General features: G+C 46.9%; 1 pseudogene; it reads left to right on the top strand.

Moving 5' to 3' along the window:
- Nucleotides 1-4,061: 4,061 nt before the first annotated feature.
- On the top strand, nucleotides 4,062-7,580 carry LOC140913578 (up-regulator of cell proliferation-like; annotated as a pseudogene).
- Nucleotides 7,581-24,020: the final 16,440 nt, after the last annotated feature.

Genomic DNA, 24,020 nt, shown 5'->3' with positions numbered 1-24,020 from the left:
GTATGTTGTTCAGAGGTGTGTTGGAAATATTCCTTGAGTCGGAGACATTGAAAATAGGATTCTAGGTCACCGCAGAACTGTATCATGTTCGTGGGGGTGGAGGGGCAGAAGGAGAGGCCCCGAGATAGGACGGATTCTTCTGCTGGGCTAAGAGTATAATTGGATAGATTAACAATATTGCCGGGTGGGTTAAGGGAACCATTGCTGTGGCCCCTTGTGGCATGTAGTAGTTTAGATAGTTTAGTGTCTTTTTTCTTTTGTAGACAAGCAAAGTGTGTGTTGTAAATGGCTTGTCTAGTTTTTGTAAATTCCAGCCACGAGGAAGTTTGTGTGGAGGGTTGTTTTTTTATGAGAGTATCCAGTTTTGAGAGCTCATTCTTAATCTTTCCCTCTTTGCTGTAGAGGATGTTGATCAGGTGCTTCCACAGTTTCTTTGAGAGCGTGTGGCACAAGCTGTCAGCATAGTCTGTGTGGTATATAGATTGTAATGGATTTTTTACCTTCAGTCCTTTTGGTATGATGTCCATCTGTCTGCATTTGGAAAGGAAGATGATGTCTGTCTGTATCTGTACGAGTTTTTTCATGAATTTCCGATCTTCCAGTTTTGGACAGTTATCAGCTATCTCACTCCCGTATATGTCAACATGTGATAGAATCCATTCCAAAGTTAATTTATTGCCTCTCTCTCTGATCCTCCAAACCTCTTTATGCATTGCATTGATGAGAGCATTCTGGTTTCTTCTAAAGGAACTGAGGATCGACACCTGTCAACAAAGATCACAACACTGGCCTCTATTTCTGCTCTGTTTATTTCTTGTGGTGCCATGAGTATGTTCTCCACTAGGGTCCTGGATGAAGACATTCTTCATCCACAGCCGCCATTCTTAAAGGATTTATTTGATGAACCATCAGTGTACCCATGAATCTGTTTGTCTTGTGACTGATACTGTTCAATGGGCTTTTCTACAATTTACTTTAGGGTGGCCAACTCCGTATGTTCCTTTGAGCAAGGTTCCCAAAGGGAGAGATATTTATTAAAGTAAATAGATTCATGTGGAGGGATTAGTGGGTGTACATGTTGCTTCACACACTCTACCCTCATAGCATCATCAAGTGTTTCTGTTTCTCCAGTAGCCTTTGTGCACTTCTGGAAACAAGAGGATCTTTTCAGCCTTAAGTTGGTTTTCCAGTTTCTGAACAGACCTGAACAGTGATGACATTCAGATAGGGAATGAGATAATTTCCATACCAAAATAGTTATTCTTCTCTATGATTCTCAAGTGGTTGAACATCAAAAACTCTTTTTACAAATTGCTGTTGGAGTGGATCTTACAGTGAATTGCAGTTGACTGCACAACATTGATCTTGGCAAGGTTACTGAGAGCACTATGTGACCAGACAGGTAAGAGTTATTCAAGTATTGGATGAGATATTGAGCAGGATGTTGTTTTCAGTGTTCAAACATGTGAACCCCAGTTGGTACCTGCAATACATTATAGAAGAGCCAATCTCTTCTTTGCTTTGGCTGCCAACTTTTTGACCTGTGGTCCAAACATGAGTACAGTGTCAATGTCACTCTAAGGTATAGCAGATTTTTCTCAACAGCAATACCTTCTCCAGCCAGTGTGAAGATTGGTCTGTAGTTGAACCTCCTATAATTATGGTAAAGTAGGTGGACTTTGTTTTTGCTGGATTGAGCTTGAATTTATGTTGCGTTGCCCATCTAGTTATGATTTCTAAGTCCTCATTCAATCCATTCTCCATATATCTTTTTCAAGACCCATGGTATGAAGTGCAACATCGTCTGCATAGGTGTATTCAAATCATTTCAGGTAGTCTGACAGACCAGAGGAGAGCAGCAAAAAAACACCAGGACTTAACACTGAGCCCTGAAGAAATCCTGGCCTCATGGTCTTTGAAGGAGTATAACTTAATCTTAGTGGGTTTTTTTCCTGTATGGTAGGAAACCTCTTATCCAGAGGTGCATTTTACCAAACTCCCATCTCACTGCCTATTATACCAGACTCCATTAAATGTTGCACTGAGTTTAAAACAGACTCCTGTTGATGACTGCGGTGGCTTTTTCTGGAAGCCATTGCTAAGAGGCTGCCAGAAGGCCACCAGCAAGTCTGTCATTGAGTGCAAAGGCCCATAAGCCATTTGGGTAGGTTCTACCTTTCCTTCTTTTAGAAGCCACCATAGAAGCCTTGACTGTACTGTTCTTTCCATTATATTGCAAAGGAGACTGGTTAAAGATATAAGCCAACAGCTGCCTGGAAAAGAGGGATCCTTGCCGGATTTCAGAGAAACAGTAACTGGTGATTTCCATCAATTTAGGTACCTTCCTTTTTTATGCTTGAGTAATTTCTGATGTCCAACAACCTGGCTCTAGCCTTCTTCCCAAAGTGCTTTAGCTCATGGTCACAGATGGGGTCCAGCCCAGGGGAATTGCTTGGTTCAAGCTTCTCTATTGCATCTTCTCGCTCAGGTATGAGAAAGATCTCTCGGAAGCCATGGTACTGAATTCTATAGGCACATATTTAAATGATCTTCGCCTTTCTTCCTAAATACTCCATCTTGCATGTTTTTGCAATGGCTCTATCCTCATCACCATATATGAGCCTGGTCATCTTGGCATAATGTTCGAACAGCGTACTCACAGACTTTGTCATCGAATGCTTCTACACCTCTAGTGTTCAAGATATTGGTGTTATTTAAATTATACGCCTTTGTCTGTTTGTTCTCAATTTGCTTCAATTTCATCCATCAATCTTTTCCTCTGTGAGGATCCAGTCTTATTAAACTAAGCCAGCCCTTTGTTCAAGCAACTATTTACAGAGCTGCAGCACTTGGAGCTTAGCATTCGAGCCATGTGCACACAGACTGACCTGCTGGTGCTTTCTCCATACTCTTCCCTCCTGCAACTTGTGACCCTCCCTCTAAGTTCCATGCTGGTTGCTACAATTTCTAGTCATCATTCAGCCTTTGTAACATTTGCGGATCTGTCTCCTGGGTAGAATATGCTGCTAGTGTGGGCCATTAAGCTGACTGCATATTCATCCTCACTTTCTGCCCTAGTGTGATGTACTGAGAAGAAAAGTGGTGACAAGAACACCATCAGGTGAAGTAGTAAACAAGGGAGGTGGAAAGAAGGAAGAATTTATGCATTGCCTGAAGGATTGCCTGCATTGCAACTGAGCAGAGCTGGATGAATAATTGTTTGTTTGGTTTGGTGGTGGTTCCAAAAAAAAAACCCATTAAAAAACAATATTTAGTTTGCGTCAAACCAAATCTAAAATATTTTGAAATTTTTGGTGACTCAGAAAAGTTAATTTGGGGCCTGTTTCAGAGCAGGATTTCAAACTTGGCTTTCCCACATCCACTGGGCTATATGTTATGGGAGGACTGGGGGAGGGAACAGCAGCACCACCTCCTCCTTCTTCTCTGGCCATTTTATGAATGGCTGAAACCTCTCATATCAAAATTGCAATAATTTTAGGCCAACCAAAACCACATTTCTAGTTGAATACATGACCTGTCTGAAAGAATTTCCATAGCTCTCCATAAGTGTGGCATTTCAGTTAGGATGACTGAGAGTGTGACAGTTGGGTCAAATCTGTGAAGGTTGCACCAGATAAATGGTGCTTCAGTACTCCAGCTACACGACCCCTCTAAGTGGTTGTCACTTATAATGAGCATGCAGACCTCCATGATTTTTGTTTAATAATTGCAATTCCTTCACATTATGGCCCTAATACCAAAGTAAGAGTTCTACCTGAAAACATTTTCAGTTTAACAAAGTGTTTATGTTGTATTACCTTTCTGCAGAGAGACCAAAAGCCCTTCAGTACATCGAGTCAAAGTTAGAAATGGAGAAATACAGAAGCAGGAAACTAAAGCTGAGAGATGTCCTGGAAATCACACCAGAAAGTCTAAAGAACTGCCCTCCTCAGACAACAGGAGATTTACCTTGGCATTTCCTCAGGAAGCTCATGGCTCTGAATGGGATGGCAAGAAGCACAAGCCTTGAGCACAGGGCACCCACTGATCAAACACTAACTATGGACAAAGAAGAGCTGGATATTCCTGAAGATTTTTCTTTTCTCAGTGACACAGACACCAGTGATTCCCTGCACCCCCTTGATGTTCTCTGTGCCATTCTGCTTTCCTCAGACAGTTTCCTACAGCAGGAGATCCTGTCCAAAATGTCCATGTGCCAGTTTGCCCTCCCTCTGCTGCTACCTGCCCTCGACACCCCCAAGTGCACCCTACTGCTGTGGGCCATGAGGGACATGGTGAGGAAGTGGAGGCCGCACTCCCTGGCAGAGAGCAGAGGGTTCAGAGAGGAGAGCCTGGTGCTCACGTCAATGCCAACCATTTCCTTTGTGCGGATGGGGAGCTGCAGCTTCTCCAAGTCCCACCTCCTCAATGAGGTTCTCAGCCCCTCCCAGCAGCACCACAATTTCTTTGTCCACTGGGACATGGAGTCTGGGAACGTCCCACGGGCAATCGCAGATGGGCTGGTTGAGATTTCCTGGTATTTCCCTGGTGGGATGGGGAATTCAGATCTTTTCCCAGAACCTGTCGCGGTTACAAATCTGCTTGGAGATATTGAGTCGCATTGGGTGCAGTTTAGCTTTTTAACAGAGATCTCCTCAGCAGTGTTCATAGTTACTGAGAGCATCAGTGAGATAGAATATGCGCTGTTATCATCTCTGCAGGGATCAGCCACTAAATACTGCTTCACTTCAATAATCAGGCTGGGAAAGCCAAGGAAACGCTGGAATTCCTGAAAAAGTTAGCCTCGATGCTGAAACTGAACAAGTCACATGTGCTGTGGAAAGGAGGTACCACAAATAAGGCACAATTTGTAAAAGTTCTGCAGTCTGCAATAGCAGCCATAATGAAATCTTCTCCCAAGAGAGTGAGTATAGAAGCCATGGCTGAGACAGCACGTCAATTAGGCATCCAGGTAGATGAGGATAACAAGGAATGTCAGACCCCAAACACATATGCAAAGGAAATCACTGCACAAATCAAAGATGTGGCAAAGTACAAGAGGGAAAAGCTGAGACTCCAAGGGGAGACATGGAGAAACTTGGCTGAAGTGGAAAAAGAGCTGTGCAGAATGAGAAAGCAAGGAGACACCCCACTTGAGAAATATAAATCTCAGCTGAAAAAGAAATTAATGGATTTACATGCTCAGCAGAATAAACATGACCTTACTGATGGTTTGATTACATTTATTACTGGAATAAGACTACTACCTCCCATGGAGAAACATTACTTCCTGAAATGGATGAAGTTTGGCCTGGATCACATTACTAGGGAGAATCTTTCTAAACTATGGGATCAATATAAAGAGAAATGCAAAAAACTCAAAAGATGACCCCAAAATGTTTGCAGAGTTAGACAAATTAATCTCTGCCAGTTCCTTAGGAGTGCAGCATTTCATGTGTGAGTTGGGGCAGTTTTATGAAGCGGAATGCTCAATGGTTAAAGAAGGTAAAATGGCAGAAAGCCAAAGGCAATTCACCCATCTCCCAGGCATAGCAGCTGATCTCATGCTGGAAGGGTTTCCCATGGAGATCATTGATGGAGACGTTTCCAACATCTCACTGCAGTGGGTAACAGATGTTCTGAGTCAGCTTCATGCCAAGCTGGGGGGAAGGTCCAAAATCCTGGTTCTGACGGTGCTGGGAGTACAGAGCACTGGGAAATCCACCCTCCTCAACACCATGTTCGGCCTGCAGTTTGCAGTGAGCAGTGGCCGATGTACACGAGGAGCCTTCACATTACTCATTAAAGTGGCAGAGAACTTTCAGCAGGAACTGGGCTGTGATTTCATCCTGGTGATAGACACAGAAGGCTTGAAAGCCCCCGAACTGGCCAAGCTGGAGGATAGTTATCAACATGACAATGAGCTGGCCAACCTAGTGATTGGACTGAGTGACATAACGATTTTTAACATGGCCATGGAGAATGCCACTGAAATGAAAGATGTTCTGCAAATTGTGGTCCATGCATTTCTCAGAATGGAGAAAATCGGGAAAAAAACCAACTGCCAGTTTGTGCATCAGAACGTCAGTGATGTGTCTGCACATGAACAAAACATGAGGGACAGGAAACACCTCCTGGAACAGTTGAATGAAATGACCAAAGCTGCAGCCAACATGGAAAAGAAATGCAAAGAGATGAACTTTTCTGATATTATGGATTATGATCTGGAAAAACACAATTGGTACATTCCTGCTCTGTGGCACGGAATCCCCCCCATGGCTCCAGTGAATTTGGGATACAGTCAAAAGGTTTATGAATTAAAGAAATATTTGTTTGAATTTCTGAAAGATTGTTCAAAAGAGAGAACTCCCAATGACATTCCCCAATTTCTTGCATGGGTGAGGAGCCTGTGGAATGCTGTAAAACATGAGAACTTCATTTTCAGCTTTAGAAACAGCCTTGTTGCTGAAGCCTATAACCAGCTGTCTGTGAAGTATGCAGAGTGGGAATGGGGTTTTCGGAAGGAGATACATTTCTGGGTATCTGAAAAGGAAACTTTCATCCAAAATCAGCCACCAGATAAACTAGACACTAATGTTTCAATCAGACTAAAGAGTGAGGCACAGGAAAAACTGAGGCAAGAAGCAGAGAAGATTTTGAATCATTTACAACAGTATTTTGAAAGTGGAACAGCAAATCTGCACCTGATAGAAAAGTACAAAGAAGATTTTAGAAGAAGTGCCAATAGTCTCAGGAATGAACTGGAGAGTTATTCATTCAGCAAGTGGCAAGAAGCGATTCATATTAAAAAAGGCCAACACAAAACAGATGCTATGCTGTCAAAGTACAAGAGAAAAATTGAAGAGAAAGTGGATGGGCTTCTGAACCATTGCAGGAAAAGCAACTGCAAATTAAATAATGATGAACTGGAGAAGAAATTTGAGAACATGTGGACAGAAACATTGTCAGAATTATCACTTATTCCTTTATAGCGATGCAACATATTTGAAGATGTGGAGTTCCAGCTGAGAAGAGACCTAGCAGACAGGGGCAGTGCAGTCTGGAAGATGTTACAGGATGCCAAAAGCTTGTGTGCTTATTAAACAAAAAATTTCAAAATGAAAAAGGAATACTGAGACTTAAAAGTGTTCAGAGGTTACAAACTATAAATATCAGGTGTGAAAGAATTCTTGACACAGGAATGCTGGCATAAAACAGAGGCTTTAGCTAAATCTTTAATAGAAGAGTGCAATAGTTACACTGATGGAAAAGTAAATGGCAAAGCAGATTATGATGAAACTTATTGCAGAGAGTTGTTGCGGATGATTAACGAGTGGCTTCAGCAGGCTGATGTTCAAAACCTTCACACCACCGCCTGCTTTGCAGTTGACCTGAAGCTTCACATTTTGGGGGATGAAGCTCGTGCATTTCAGACGATGCATGAAGAATTCATTAAAGAAAATGATCCTCTGCAGCGTCTGGGGAAACTGAAACCTCAGTATCTCTCCACGTTCAAAGCTCTGTACTTAGAGAAGATGAGTGTCAGGACAGGGCCTGGAATTTCTGTGATCAGTGTCTGAGACCTGCCCTGGTGGACTATGTGAACAAGAGACTTGGGACAGAAATCGTGGATGACATTCTCAGCAGTGAACGGTCTGTTGAGTACAGCAACCGGAGATTTTTCCAATTCTTTGTTCTGAAGCAGCTGTTGGAAGAAAATGACTTTAACACTTATGTGCAATACACAAGGAATTATGTAGATTTTATCAAAACCTGGATACAGAGACACTTGTTAATGCTCTACAAAGAGAAGGCGAGTTTGGGAGATTTGGAGAAAAGGATTTTCTCCCCAATAATTAATAAATTCAGCCATGTTCTGAAATACTCCAAAGGTGAGAGGACTAAGACAGTCTCTGCCTTTTTAGACAATTTGTGTGAAAAGCTGCAGCAGGATCTAGTCATTCCCAGGGATAGCTTAGAAGTGATACTGTTTAAAAACACAGCAAGTGCAGACCAATTTTCAGCTTTTATAGAACAGTTTATTCCTGATCTGGAAAAACAAATTTTATCCACTTTTGAAAATCTGGAAATTCAGTCAAAACTCTCAAAACTTGCAGTGAAGCCCCAAGATGAAATCTTCAAGCGAGTGTTTGGCTGTGGGAAGCAGTGTCCGTTCTGTAAAGTCCCCTGTGAAGCAGGAGCTCCTGCGCATAACGAGCATTTTGCTTCAGTGCACCGACCTGAAGGACTAGGGACATATCGGTGGAATAAAACAAGAATACTTGTCTCTGATATATGCTCCTCTTCTGTGGATTCAAATAAAACATTCAGATGTTTGGAGACAAAAGGGGAGTTTCATCCTTATAAAGATTATGGCAAATTTTTTCCAGACTGGCTTATCCAGCCAGATCCCAGCATCACAGCTTCCGATTACTGGAAGTTTGTTTTCAAGGAATTCAATCACCAGTTTGCTGAGGAGTTTGATGCTCTCCCTGCCCATCTCCCTGATGACTGGGGTGAAATAACCAAAGAACAGGCACTGGAGAGCCTAAAGGAAGCCTTTACATTGAAATCAAAAACAGGCCGAGAAACTCTTTTGTGAATGGAAAGTTACAGAAGTTAATTTCCATTAAATGTAATGTTGATTCTCTTTTAATATCAGACACAGGTTGCAGCTTCCAAACAGATAAAGAAACAATGCTATTTCACGTTTCACATCACATCACATTTCACATCACATATTGATGTATGGCAAAATTAAAGAAGGCGGGAAAGACCCAGATGTGGAAATTCTGCACCTCTGTCTTCAGGAGCAAATCGCCAAAATCCCAATTTGTCCTCACCACTGCATTTTGCTGATACAGTGGTACCATCCAGTGACCTGCAAACCTTTCCCACATGAGTGTTCCCTCCAAGAGCCCCCGAATGCCAGCCATCCACTTCTGCTACTTAGAGGATCAATATCCTGTGCTTTTATGGCTAATCTGACACCAAACAGCCTGGCCCTGATGCTCGTCTTCTCTGGGGTAACACATGGGCGGGAAAAAGTACTTCAGAAACACCAATGAGGGAGGTTTGCAGCATAATGTAATGGGGAAGGGAGGGATGCAGCCGGCAACCCCAAAAGACCCTGAGGTTTCAAAGGGAATCCCCACAAACCCAACAGACACTGAGGCTCCATGGGAAACCCACCCCATCCCTGGGAATGGTCTTTCTCTCTGCTCTGCTCACTGCCCCGCACACATATCTCATCCAGGGTAGTAAGGCTAAGAAGCCATGGTGCATTGGCTATTTGCCCTGTGATTGCCTGCTACCCTTCTGCATGGGGGTGCTGTGGGGAGAAGCCAGGGAAGGTAGTTAGTGGTGCTAAGAAATCTGTGGTCCCAGCTGGAATGTCACATACTGCCTTTTTGGGTAATGCTTGCCTGGGTTTCCTCCCCCCTGCTCCCTCCTGTCTGTAACATCCAAGTGGATCCTTCTGGATGAAAGTGTCTATAAAGATGTGAATGAACATTTCAGTAATTCCTGTTGTAGCCAAACATGATTTTAAAATTGCTTTAAGTGAGCTGTGACAGCCAAGGCTGAGCTTCACTGCCCTGACTTTCACTGACATATAAATGCCGATGATTTGACTATTTACTGTCCTACGATTTTTGCCTGATCTCATTTGCTTGTTAGCCAGATACTGTATAAGTCCCAGTTCAGGCCAACCAGGAGCTTCATAAAATGAAATTCTAAAATGCCATGTTTGACTGACGTTGATTTATTTTGTGTATAATTATCAAGAATTTTCAAAGAAATTTAAATGAGAAATGGTTTACAGGAGTGTGAGACGAGGTTTTGAGAGAGGAGCATCCTAAGTACAATTATCTTTTCCTATTGATTTTTTGTGAATAAATGTTGTCCCAGGTAGCTGCCATAGATAAAGTTTAAAACTGATCTGTGTATATTTTTATTCTCCTTTTGAGGATAACATGGATAAAAGAGACATTAAAGTGCGCATTGTTAGACAAATAAATATGTACGTGTGCCCACAAGATATATAGCGCAGCCCTCCACATTTCTGTCTAGCCCACCTCAGTTTCCACCATGGGGAAGAGGCTGCCCCTGTGCATCCGTACTGAGCTTTGCTGGCTATTGATGAGAGAAATTTTCTCCATTTACGCTGGGGGGATGGGCGAGGAAGGGAAGTGGTGGATGCTGCCCTCTCCAAGGGATAAAAAAAAAGGCCTAGAAATGTCACTTTTTGGCCAGGCATGCGATGCCCTTACACTCCGCTTGGTGCCATTTCTCTGTCTGTCTCTCTGTCTGTAATGGGATAACTTTTAAATGCCTCATCTGATCAATTCCAAAATTTCAGGTGGTGCCCTGGGCACCAATGGCCAGAACCCTTTTGATTTGAGGGGAAATCAGTCAACTGAATATGAGGGACAAATGAAGTTCCTGGCATCCTAGTGGAGTTTAAGATGTTGGCCACCTGAATGACTCATCTCCCAGAAAAAAATAATATGGAGGAGGGATGGAAGAGGGAATGGGGATGTATAGATGGGAGAATAGGGGCATGCACACAGCCCATGGCATGGGGGGGAGAATGCGGGACCCTGGTGTGAAGGGCTCACATAACTCCTGGTGGCAGGTGTGATGCTGACAAAGCCAGGCCAGAGCCATAGGCCCATTCACTTGTGTGTGACTATCAAAGGAGTTAAATGTATTACTATATATTCAGGCCAATTCACTTGTGTGTTAATAGAGATCAAAGGAGATGTTAATTGCATTGTTTTTGCCTAACTATATCTTGTTGTTTACTATTACATTACATTTGCATTACGCATGCCTGGTAATTAAATAGACCTAAATCAAAGTGTGTGTTAACACTTGTGTGTGTTAACACTTGTGTGTAACACTTGTGTGTTAACACTTGTGTTAACAAAGTGTGTGTTAATCTGAGAGTGTATTCAGATGTTAGAACTTCATGAAATGAATGGAATGTTACTTGTATTCTTTTCATGTATCTATTCTTATTATAATGTAAAGGCAGGCAGTTATAATATGTCTAAGCTTGTAATTAAATAGCTCATTGAATGCAAATGAAGAGTGCGAAATTCAAAGCAATTGGCCATTGTGTGAGTAAGAACATGTCTCTGATTGTTGTGTGGAGAAGAAGCTATAAGTACTGATTCAAAGGAAGATCCTTTATCTCTGGACTGTTTGGATTCTAACAGGGTGGAATAACTAAACAAGAAGACGGAGATCCCCAGAGCTATTCTGGGTGGCCCTGAACTGGCAGATTACTACATCCCTGTTATCCTTTGGGGTTCACAAACTTTGACTCACCTGTTAATGTAATTTACCTGCTTTAACCTCTCAATAACACATTTATTTTTCTCAGCTAATAAACCTATAGTTAGTTCACTATAGCATTGGCTACCACTGTTGTCCTTGGTGTAAGATCCAGAGTACCAATTGATGAGGGGGAAGTGACTGGTTTCTTCGAACTGGGAGGAACCTGATGTGGTGTGATTTTTGGTTTATGTGACCATTATCACTAAGTGCAGTTTGTTTGTGTGGTGAGATGGGCTGGAGAGCTTAAGGAGACTGTCTGTAACTCCATGGTAAGACTAGTCCAGTGATCCAGGAATTTATATTTGTTGCTGGTTTGGTGAAATATAATTATAAATAGGGTGACCAGATGTCCAGTTTTTAAAGGGACAATCCCGTATTTAAGCTGTCCTGACTTTTTCTTAAAAACAGGCAAACTATCCCATATTTTCAGTCTCCCCGCATGCATCAGTACTAATGAGTCCTGCTGCTGGCCGGATCCTTGCTTGCGAGCCATCCTCCCACCAGTGCCGGGGGGGTGGGGGGGGTCCAGTGACCAATGATGGGGGTGGGGATGAAAAGCTGGTGGCAGGGATAAGATGCAGTGCGCAGGGCCAGCTGCTCCCCCTGCTGGTCTGTCAGCGCAGCCCCTGCTGCAAGCTGGCTCTCAACCAGCAGGGCCCTGCTCCCGGTCCCGTTTCTGGCCAGCCCTAGCTGTGTGCTGTGAGCTGCAGTGGCTAGAGAGTGAGGGCAAGTACCAGGCAGTGGCTGATTATAGGTCACTTCTGCTGCCCACCCATCGGCCCTTTACATGCTCCGTCTCTCACTGTCCTCTCCCTGCTTTGCCCCTTCACCCCCACAAGTCCTGCTGCTCCTCTATATCACCCCCCCCCACACACACACAGCAGGACACATCCCATTCCCAGCGCTGTGCGGAGAATGAGCTCCTATTCGGAATACTACACTTATCAATAGTCTGGCCGGTAGACTCCTTCCTTCCCCCACTGCCTCTGGCTGGGCCAGCACCCCGGGAAAGCCCAAGACCCTCCGGCCCGGGACACTGGCCAGGAGGAGCCGAGCCCTGCATGTGCCAAAGCCCTGTGCAATGCATGCATGGGGAAGCCGCTAAGCTCTGGACTGGGGTGGGAAACAATTTCCAGCCTGTTCCCAACCTGACCCTGCAGGCTTCACCGCAGCCCCCGGACAGGGGCTTAGTACCCTCTTTGCCCACCCCACCCCCTGCGCTGGGTCCAGCCCCCAGGGAGCGTGGGGCTGCTCTGTCCCCTAGGCACCCTCCCCTGCTGAGCGACCTCTCTGGCGGGGTTCTCTGAAGCCTCTGCAATCAGGTTACCTGGGCCCTGGTGCACAGTGCATTCTTAAGGCTTAACCCCTTCCTTCCCACGCTGTAGCCGGGGGGGACAGAAGGCATCTAGGTTATGTTGGTGGCCAGCAGAAGCATGGAGGTCTTAGCTGATTTATGATACTGTGTGGGCAGGAAGGGACAAGCTGCTTCCAGCCACGGTGGGGGGAACAAGATGAGATGAGCTCTGCAAAGACAAGGGCCAGGTCATCACTTCCCCTCTACTCCTCCCCTGTGGCTGGAAGCAGCTCCTGTCCCTTCCCTCCTGCACAGTGCCAAAAGGCTGCTGGTGGCCACATGCCACATTCTGGTATAAGCCCTGGCAGAAATGGAGGGCGGGGGGCATGTGACCCTGCGTGCCCCCATCCATGTGTTGCCTTGGTAAGATGTGGCACCAGGTACCAGGAGAGGCAGGTCTGACCCGGGGGCCCAGCCAGGTGTGGAGGGCAAAGAGCACCAGGCAGGGAAAGGGTCGAGTCCATCAGTCACACACACATACACCCATGTGAGAGAGGTGTATGGGCGTGTGTGTGTGTGACACCTCACCCTGCAGGTGTGGGAAGGTGTGTGTGGGGGGGGTGTCACATACCCCTAAATGGGAACCCTAAAGCCTTCAAGATAAGAAGGTAAATAAAAAGAATCCAACTAGGCAGTATTTCTTTTTAATGGAGGCTCAGTCAACTTGATGTTAATTTGAAGGTTTGTACTGCATAATTCTGATTGATTGCCAGTGAACTCACGAGTAATTTTACGAGGTGTTCATATCCAGCATAGGGAAATATGGTCACCCTAATTATAAAACACACCACCATGTTGGTCTCTCTGCCCTATTTTCTGACAGTCTGCCCTGAGATTGGAACTCACAGTTGTGAGCCACTCCAGACAGCATGAAATTAGGAGAACCTGGGATAGGGGGAAGGGGGCACATAGAACCCCTAGCATGGAGGGAAGTTGGGAATGGGGGGCAGACAGAGCTCCTGGACTGAGAGTGAAGGGGGGCCCTGGTTTAGAGGGAGGGAGTAATGGAGGGCACACAGAGCTCCTGGTGGGGGGAAGACTAGGGAACCCTGGTATGGAAGGAGTGAAGGAGAATGCGTGGGGGGGTAGGGGAATGGGAGCACATTCAGAACTCCTGCTATTGGGGGAGGAATGGGGGGAGTGAGGAATGGGGTACACAAAGCCCCTGGTATGGGGGGAATGGGAGTCACACAGAGCTGCTGTCATTGGAGGGGAAAACGGGGGAGGGGGTTAGTATGGGAGGAGGAGGGACTTTGGGGGGCACACAGAGCCCCTGAAATTGAGGGGCATGGGAGCGTGGCATGCAGGAAGCTTGTGGGTGGGAATGGAGGGATGTGAGGATCCTCTGGGGTGTGAAATAAGTTCACCCGACAGTAGCAACCTAGTGTGTGACCCCCTTCGACACATACACTAAACCCAGAACATAAAGTTTGCAACATCAGCCTTATCCACAGGCCTGTGTCGGGGTACTGCTATGGCAGGATGTATGAGGCTGCACAGGGTGACTGTTGAAAAAAATGAGAAAACTGAATGAGGTGATGGGGCTGGCTGCCTAGATAGGGAAAGGTACCTTGGACAGAGCAGTGCTGGGGAAGTTTTGGGGGAGCTGGGGGAGTTTTGGCCTGACCAAGTCCCAGGCTGAGGGCCTGATACAGGGCCTTGAGGAGGTATTAGGGCTGTGGAGGGGCAGCCAGGGGAGAAAGAGGCAGCAGGTCTACCCCCTTGCTGATGATGAGTGGCCAGTTCAGACTGCATTGTGGCCCTGAGGAAAGGGGCTAGGGTGAAGAACAGCAGTGGGTCACAGAGGCGAGTGGTGGGATTAGGGGTAGCCAGTTCCCTGGAGGGGCAGAACCCAGAGAGTGGGGTACCGCCAGAGGGCAGTATCCCAGGAAAGTACGCCATTGTCTGGGAGGGATGTAGGGCCTAATGTGGTGGAGCTTGGAAAAGGGCAGGTAATTGTGGGCAAGACACCACCTGCAGAGGGTGCTCCTGAGTGGCGAGAGCTAATTCCCTAGGTTGGCCAGCCTAGTATCTACCTCACAGTCTGTGTGAGAATCTAAAGAGATCCCATCCCCCAACGAAGTGTCTGTGTTATGCAGTGGATGCTTATAGTAAGTCAGACATTTCAATAAGTGTTTTGGGGAGAGCCGATGGCCGGTGTCCCTCTGGGTTTACAGGAAATTGGCAGAAGAGAAGAAGTCACATCCCTAAAGAGCGCATATCATCCCCCTCTCCTGTGACCCTTGGCACCGTCATAGGCTCTATTTGTATCCAGTCATGAACCAAGAAGAAACTGAAAGGGTTTGAGCTCAGGTTCAGACTGTCCTTCATCAGAGAGCGTGACTGGCAGGGCAAGAGCAGCTGCTTCGGGACACCGATATCTTTCTGCTCTCCCCCTGCTCCCAGGGACTTGCTCCCAGCCAGGATGCTGGTATGGCAGGGCCATGTCGCTACTGAGCTGTGACTGAGTCTACAGAATTAACAGTGGTGATCCGATTGTGTCTGGCGAAACTGAACTGAGTTTATCAGACCAGGTTCCATCCAGATTTAGGCCAATCACATCACTCCCTTTCCCCTCAGGCACAGCCTTGGATCAGTTATTAGCAATCAGGTTAAAGTCCCACTCTGGGGAGGGGAGTCATTTATTAGCCTAGTCAGTCACTAGGGTTGCCAATTGTGGTTGGATGTATTCCTGGAGGTAGCCTCCTCATGTTACATCATTTTTAATTCAAGATTAATCTTGAATTCCTGGAGACTCCAGGGCAATCCTATCAGTCACTCTGTAGCTATAAGGTGCTGACACACCTAAGAGATGTGGGGAGTGTTTGTTGCCCATATTTCTAGTCACATGCCATCATGCGGGGAGGCAGAGAGTCCTCCTTACTCTGGCAGTTTTCAATAAATGACCTGTTCTTTTATCACTCAGATTTAAACTTCTTCCCCTTTGTTATTCATCATGTGTGTTACAGTCGTACCTATTGGCCAACCAAGATCGGGGCCCCGTTGTACTGGGAACTATACAAATAGAGGGTGGTGGACAGTGCTGGTCTGAGGAGCAATTCTAAATAGACCAGACAAACACAGGGTCGGGGGAAGGGATATAACTCACAAACAGAACCATCTGGGGAGTGGGGTACATGAGTAGGACTTAGATTTGCTCTCTAGCTAACACCTATACTATACATTTTTATTGGAGGTTGTTGGGCTTCTTCACAACCAATATTATCACAAGCAGTAAGGTATAAACCCTTGTAACTGTTACAAAATCTTCCTCTCCAGTCACGCACAAGGGAGAAAGCTTGGAAGCTATACAGGGTAAAATGGATTTATTTGTGGTTTGGACCCCACTGAGAGTTCTGGAGACAGGAGCACTTCTTAAGCAGTTTTCAGTTACTCCTGCAGTTTTTGGGGGACGTAGTTCAGAACTAGGTCTGTGTTTGTAGCAGGCTAGCGTGTCTGGCTTAAACCAGGCAGGGCACTGAAGTCCCAAGTTGTCAGGGAAAACGGGCTCAGAGGTAGTCTCGGCACATCAAAGGGCAGTCCTAAAGGGGGTTTCCGTGATCCAACCCCTCACACCCTCCCTCTGAGCACCACATGCTTCCCAGCTCGGGTAGACAGTGTCCAGGGGTTCGGGGTGGGTCTATACTCTGGTGACCAGCTTAAGCCGCTACCAGTCTACCCTCTGCGATGCTGCTATTTTTAGCATGATAGCTCCAGCAGAGCTAGCACGTCTGTCTCCATAAGCTGGCAAGCTTGCTCCCAGCTCCAGTGTACATGTATCCATACGGGGAGCAGCAGGGACTGAGGGGAGCTCCTGTTTCCAGATAGGGCCCAGCTCTGCTCCTAGCTCCCTATCCCAGGAGCCCCCAACTCCTGTCCTCCCCTTGTGGCTGGCTCTTGGCACCGCAACCTCATGCTGCCCCTGAGTCCCCAGCATCTACCTGGGGCAGTCTCCCCCTGCCACTGCCTGGGGCCCTGCCTGCTCTGTGACTGGGCACGAACCCCTCCCCAACCCTGTAGCCAGGGCACCCAGCACAGGCACCGCCCTGCCCAGGGGTCTGCGTGCCTTGAGCCCTGGGGAGCCCTTCATAGCCTCTCCCAGCCCCCAGTCTGGTCCGTGATTGGCTGCTCCAGCCTTCTCTAGGCAAATGAGCCTCCACCCCTTCCCCTAAGGTTAACGAGGGCCCAAGAGGCCCCAAAGGGGAGAGGAGCTCAGAGTGTCCCTGGGGTGACAGTTAAACCAACAAATAGTGTCACCTCTGTGAATGCAGATGGGGAAGAATTAGGAGGCAGTAATAGAAAGTCATTTCATCCATTTGCTTCATTCAGCACCAATCAGGTGTTACACCTCTGTTCCAGTACTTAATTCTTACCATCACTTCATTTGTAAGTTGCTAGGATCACTTTATGTAAGTGTTTCTGTGCAACTGCCAATCACACCATCAGAGCCCATGGTCATTTACACCTCCTATCACATTTGACGGATTTGTTCTTCACAAGTGCTTCTCGGCATACCAGTTGAATGTATTACCTTCATTAGTATAAAACAGACACCTTGTTACAACTTGAACTGTTAGTTTGATCTGTACCTGTGTCGAATATCAGCATTTTGGAGAGAGGCAAGAAGTGATACATAAACAGCTAAACATAGATAATGTATGTTCCTTATAAGTACATATGGACACTTCTCTCTCTCCTAGAACACTTCATGTTCAGATGCTCAACACTGTCACCAATTACCATATTAAAGGCTGAGGAAAACTTCTAAGTAGTGTAGTCACTGAAAAGGAGCTGTTGCACAATTAGATAGGGAAACGTGTAAATACATCTGTTTGGCTATGGGTAGGTTAGTATGAACTCAGAGTTAAGCCGTCCCCTCTGGACGTTGTGACATGTTCATTTACCTGCCACTTGCAGAAGAATCTTTCCAGTACTCACATCCTCATCTTCCATTATACACCTGTACATCCCGCTGTCTGAAGGTCTCATGTTGCTGACAGTCAGAAGTTGCCCCTAGACTGAGCTGCTGGAGAAAGAGCTGAGTTCAACCTTTGAACTCTTCTTTCAGGTCCTCTGGTCTGTCTGATCCATTGTAGTAACAGTGCACTCTGGCTCTCTTTTCATGTCTGAATAGGAGCCAGACAAACGGTTGTGTCTAGCTAGGTGCAGACAACTACAGCAGTCTGAGACTGTAAGTTTGCTCCTAGGAGGTTCCTTAAGTCTTGGGTCCACAAACTACAGGATTCAGGAGTCACCACGAGAAAGGGAGGAGACAGGACGGTGAGTGGGAGAAGGAAAGGATGAATGGGAGCTCTGAAAGAGAGGGGGAAATAAACCTTAACTTGGCTGTTATTAGGCTTCCTGAGTTTTCCTCACAGGGGTTCAGGTACAGAAAGAGCCTCATTTTCTGGAGCTCAAAGCTACAGTAATCTTGAATCTGCAGTCAAGGGTGACATCCCCTCCAATTTTTGAGTCAAATCTCTTGCCTTTCACTAATCAGAAGAAGAGCAGCTGAGAAAAAGGCTTCAACTCAGCCTCTGGAAACTTGGATTCAGGCTCAAGCAGGTCATGGATAGACCACAACAAGTTTAGAATTTCAAATTGCCAGCAGCAATGCCCACCAAGCTAGCTGGGGTATCTTTGGAGAGGGTGCATTCTCATGAAAATTGGAGCGACAGCGTCTGTTCAGAAGAAAAATATAAATTCTCCGTTCAATGGAGGACAGATAAAAGTAGACAAATGCTCCTCTTTCTAATTTATTTTTAAATGCTGTTTGTTTAAAGCGCTATGTTTGCAGTATTAGGATGCAGGTAACAGATTGTTGCAAATATTCATTTGCGAATGCATTTGTTCCTTGTGATTACAGCGAGGTCAGCGACTCAAGCAGGTCATGGATAGACCACAACAAGTTTAGAATTTCAAATTGCCAGCAGCAATGCCCACCAAGCTAGCTGGGGTATCTTTGGAGAGGGTGCATTCTCATGAAAATTGGAGCGACAGCGTCTGTTCAGAAGAAAAATATAAATTCTCCGTTCAATGGAGGACAGATAAAAGTAGACAAATGCTCCTCTTTCTAATTTATTTTTAAATGCTGTTTGTTTAAAGCGCTATGTTTGCAGTATTAGGATGCAGGTAACAGATTGTTGCAAATATTCATTTGCGAATGCATTTGTTCCTTGTGATTACAGCGAGTCAGAAAATGGGGGGAAGCCACTAACATTTTCAAAAATAGCTTTCTGTATGAGGCTGCTCTGTTGATTCTCTCAGTTCTCCCCCTCCCCATGTTTTTGGATGTCCTTCAGGGACCTTCCTCTCCTTCCCACACAAACTTTAGGGAGCTTGTTCATTTCCAACACATTAAAATGGGATGGTCAGCCACGCAACAGACTTAAAAAGGGTCAGTCTCACAGCAGTCCTAACTAAGCTGTGGCCAAAAGAGCTAATGTGATCCGGGGAAACATGACCAGGCCAATCTCGAGTAGGAGCAGAGAGGTTATTTTAGCTCTGTATTTGGCACTGATGTGACCACTGCTGGAATCCTGTGTCCAGTTCTGGTGCCCACAATTCCAAAAGGATGTTGATAAGCTGAAAAAGGTTCAGAGAAGCGCCATGTGAATGATTAGAAAACATGCCTTAGAGTGATTTAGCTTAACAAAGACAAGGTGAAGGGGTGACTTGATTACAGTCTATAAGTATCTAAATGGGGAACAAATATTTACTCTATCAGAGATGGTATAACACACTCCAATGCATGGAAGTGGAAGCTACACAAATTCAGACTGGGAATAAGTTGTACATTTTTAACTGTGAGGGTAAATAGCCATTGGAACAGTATACCAAGGGTCGTGGTAGATTCTCTATCACTGATCATTTTTAATTCAAGTTTGGCCATTTTAAAAAAAAAATCTGCTCTATGAATTATTATGGGGCAGTCCTCTGGCCTGTGTTATACAGGAGGTCAGACTAGACTAGATGATCACGATTGTCCCTTCTGGCCTTGGAATCAGTGAATAAGCCCTTCAGGAACTGACCAAATACTTAAGTTCCTGGGCAGAGTAAAGGGATGTGCAGTAGGGAGAGGGCTGATGGGAGTTGTTGTGCCCTTATGAGCAAACCCATCATACTTGCAAAATATCCTTTCCCTGTGTGCATCTTTCACAGTTCCATTAAAATTCTCCACATCTCCTTGCTGATGAAAAATGTAAGCCATACTTACAGGATGGGGGACTCTATCCTGGGAAGGGTACCAATATCCCACCTTCATTAAATAAGTCATTATTGACCAGAGCCTAAGCTACTTACAGTTTTACTTAGGGTACATCTACACTTCAAGCTGGGGTCTGATTCCCAGCTCAGGTAGAGATACACACACTAGCTCTGATCCAGGCTGGGCACTAAAAATAACGTTGCTGCAGCAGCGTGACTGGCAGGAGAGACTAGCTGCCGGAGGATGTGGCTAGCATCGTAGATGGGTGTTTACACCTAGCCACTTATGCCCCTACGACTGCACTCTGTTTTTAGTGCACTAGAATGGGTTAGTGACACTGTGGTTCAGGGCTCCCTGGAGCCTTTTTACTGCCCCAGCACCCCCGTCCCCTGTGCTGAGCTGCTCTGAGAGTGCAAACCTTTCTCCTAGACTGGATGGATGTTCTTCAAACTGTTATTAACATGAGAGATCAGTGAACTGAGGGTGTGTCTGTGTCTCTCCAGCCTCTCGCTCTCCAATACAGAGGACTGTATGTTGCTGTGCGTGTCTCCTCTTAGTTCGGAGAGGTTCCTTCACATTCCCAGGCCAGGCCGTGTCGGTAGCAGACAGAGGGATGGGGGTCGATGGCAGCAGGAGAGGACGGCTCTCTTTCACTGGATCAGAATGTGGGAGGCTTGCAACCCATGAAACAAAGAGCTAAAAATAATGAGGTGTTTTATGAAAGGAGCCCCTGCTGTTACCCCAGCATTATGACTGAGACTGGGGTATGAATGAAGCCCAGTTTGTCCTCCCTTACAGGGTGGATCCCAAGCGTGTGACAAATGGCTCCAGCCCTCTCCCCCAGAGCCCCACAGAGGGGGAGCTGCCGTGACTAGGGCCTCTTGTACCCAGCTCTTGTCCCACCCTGCGCAGCACCAGAGCCTCCCGCTTCCCCTGCCTGCTCTGGGGCTGGGCCCAGACCCCTCCCTGACCCTGCAGCCCAGGCTCCCAGCACAGCCACAGCCATGCCCAGGGGTCCGCAAGCCCTGAGGAGCCCTTTATAGACCCCCCCGTCACCCAGGCCAGCCCCTGATTGGCTGCTCCATTATCCTCTGTGCAAATTAGCTCCCACCCCCGAAGCTAATGAGGGCCCAGGTGGCTGTACGGGGGGAGGGGAGCTTGGCATATCCTGGGGTGACAGTTAAACCGACACAGCAGAGTCACCCTGTGGAGCTGGGGGTCACTAGGGAAGGGAGGGGGTAGTTCAGGGGGGCTGAGGTGCAGGAGGGGCTGCAGGGGTCAGGAGGTGGGTTCAGGGGAGCAGAGGGGGTTGGGGGTTCAGACAGGGCTCATTAGGGGGACTGAGGAGAGGGCCAGGATGGGGGAGGGGCAGAGTCCAGGCATGGGGTAGATTTGGGGGGCAAAGTTGAGGGGATTGTTGAGGAGGGGGAAGTTCAGGGCAGTTTACAGGGGTCAGTTCAGGCTGACCCCCTCCCTCCCCAAAGCAGGGCTGCAGGGCACAAACTGGCTTTATTAGCCAGCAAGGACTTTCTCCTCCTCCCAGCCCCATGCGGTTTGGGACTGGGGGCACGGAGGTTGGAGCAGGGGAGGGGCGTTATCAAGCCAAAGGGTGGGGGGTTGTTTGCCTCAGGGCAGGGAGCAGAATGGGGGGGGCGCCGTTAAAAGGGCAAGCAAAGGAGATGGAAGCAGGAGGTGGCAGGTGGCAATTCAGGGGGCACAAGGGGCAGGAGGGGGAAAAGGCTTTTGGGGGGGACTGAAGGGCAGGAGGTGCAGGGCGAGGCAGGGTGTCAGGAGGCAGAGGAGCAGAGAGGATTTGGGGGGGATTAGTAGAAGACCCATGGGGAGATTTGTGGGGGGAGGGTGTGGGAAAGGTCAGATTACAGGAACTGCAGCTTCTTCCCCCTGCCCCCCCCCAGTCAGCCCAGCTGGGCCCCTCTGCCCTGGGGTGGGGAACTCACAGGATGGGGCTGCTTGCACTGCAGCCTCAGCCCCTGCTAGGGTGCCCAGATAGCAAGTATGAAAAATCGGGACAGTGTCTGTGTGGGGGGGTAATAGGCACCTAGACAAGAAAAAGCTCTGAATACCGGGACATCTGGGCACCCTAGCCCCTGCAGCATCCCTGCCCCAGGAGACCTGCTGCCCCATCGCCCCCAGGCCAAGCTGTGGGGAGGGAGCCCTGAGCCACCCAAAGGAGGGAGGCCGGAGAGCCTCAGTGCAGCAGCAGCAGGGGAGAAGAGCCTAGTGCTGGGAGCAGCGGAGAGACAGAGCCCATATGTGAGGTATAAGAATTGGATGGGGAGAGGTGGGAATTAAGGATCACCTGGAGAGTGGGAGGCCCTGAGTGGCAATACGAGGATTGGTCGTGTTCTGTATGTTTATTATTGACCTGGAATAATGGACTAAAAACACGAGATAGGAAAACTTGCCCAGGCCACTGAATTCTTTTGTTTGGGTGGATTGTGAGGAATTTCAGAAAGAGCTTGATAATGTTAGGCAACATTCAATGTGTCTGTGCAAGGTGCTGCCTTTCAAGAAGGCTGACTTAGGAAAATTCAGAGAGTTGGTAGGTAAGATCCCAGGGTAGCAAGTGTAAAGGGAAAAACAGTTCAAGAGTTTGCAATTTTTCAGAGACATTATTATGTGCCTGTAGCAAGGCGAAGGCTCACCGGCATAGCGCCTCCTGCTGGTCATCTTGGAAGTTAGCTCTTCAGCACTGGGAGCGCCCTCTGCAGGCTGGTGTCTTGCCTGTCTTAGGGCCCCCATATTCCTCCAGACCTTGGTGCCCTTTTACCTTGGGGTGCTGCCCCCTGGCTGTACCGCCACACTCTGGGTCTCCCCTCCCAGGGGAACCCCCAACCCTCTTAACCCACCTTGCCTCAGGGGCTACTGCCAGTCATCATCTAGCCCCTGCTCACTGGGGCAGACTGCAGTCTGTAATGGCCACTTATCATTGGCAAAGGGGTAGGACCTGCTGCCTTTGCTTATCCCCGGGCTGCCCCTCTGCCTCCCCCGTACCTTTCTGAGGCCTTCAACAAGGCCTCAGCCTGGGGATTTACCAGGCTGCTGCTCCCCAGCTCCCTTTGCCTTTCCCCCGCACTGCTCCACTTCAGGTACATTGCTCCCAGGCAGCTAGCCCTTCTCCCTCCACGACTAGAGTGACACTCCTCTCACTTCTGGCCCCAAGCCCTCTTATAAGGGCCAGCTGGACCCTGATTGAGCTGGCCACAGCTGTGGCTGCTTCCCGAATCAGCCTAGCCCAGCCACAGCCCTCTCCAGGGATGCTTTTAACCCCTGTTTTACTGGAGTGGGGCAGTTGCCCCACTACATGGCCTAAAAGCAAACTCTTCCACTGCATAGGAAAGATAGGAAGTATAGCCAGAGACCATGCTGGCTTAACCAGGAGATCTTCAATGATCTAAAAATCAAAACATCGTTGTACGTAAAGTGGAAACTAGGTCAAATTACAACAAAGGATGAACATAAATAGCACAAGTTTCTAAGGACAAAATTAGAAAGGCCAAGGAACAAAACAGATCATAGCTAGAGACATAAAGGGTGACAAGAAAACATTCTACAAATACATTAGAAGCAAGAGGAAGATGAAGGACAGGGTAGGCCCATTACTCAATGAAGAGGGAAAAAACAATAACAGAAAATGTGGAAATGGCAGAGGTGCTTAATGACTTCTTTGTTTCAGTGTTCAAGAAGAGGGTTAGTGGTAATTGGACATCTAGCATACTGAATGCCAGTGAAAATGAGGTGGGATCTGAGGATAAAATAGGAAAAGAACAAGTAAACAATTATTTAGACCAATTAGATGTCTTCAGGTCACCAGGGCCTGATGAAATGCATCCTAGAATACTCAAGAAGCTGACTGAGGATATATCTGAGCCATTAGTGATTATCTTTGAAAAGTCATGGAAAACGGGAGAGATTCCAGAAGACTGGAAAAGGGCATCTAAAAAAAGGGAAATAAGGACAACCTGGGGAAATACAGACCAGTCAGCTTAACTTCTGTACCTGGAAAGATAATGGAGCAAATAATTAAGCTCTAAATTTGCAAACATCTGGAAGATAATAAGGTGATAAGTAATAGTCAGCATGGATTTGTCAAGA

This window comes from Lepidochelys kempii, chromosome 6, assembly GCF_965140265.1.
Source record: "Lepidochelys kempii isolate rLepKem1 chromosome 6, rLepKem1.hap2, whole genome shotgun sequence".
NCBI classification, from domain to species: Eukaryota; Metazoa; Chordata; order Testudines; family Cheloniidae; genus Lepidochelys; species Lepidochelys kempii.
This window is presented reverse-complemented; position numbering and strand designations above follow the sequence as displayed.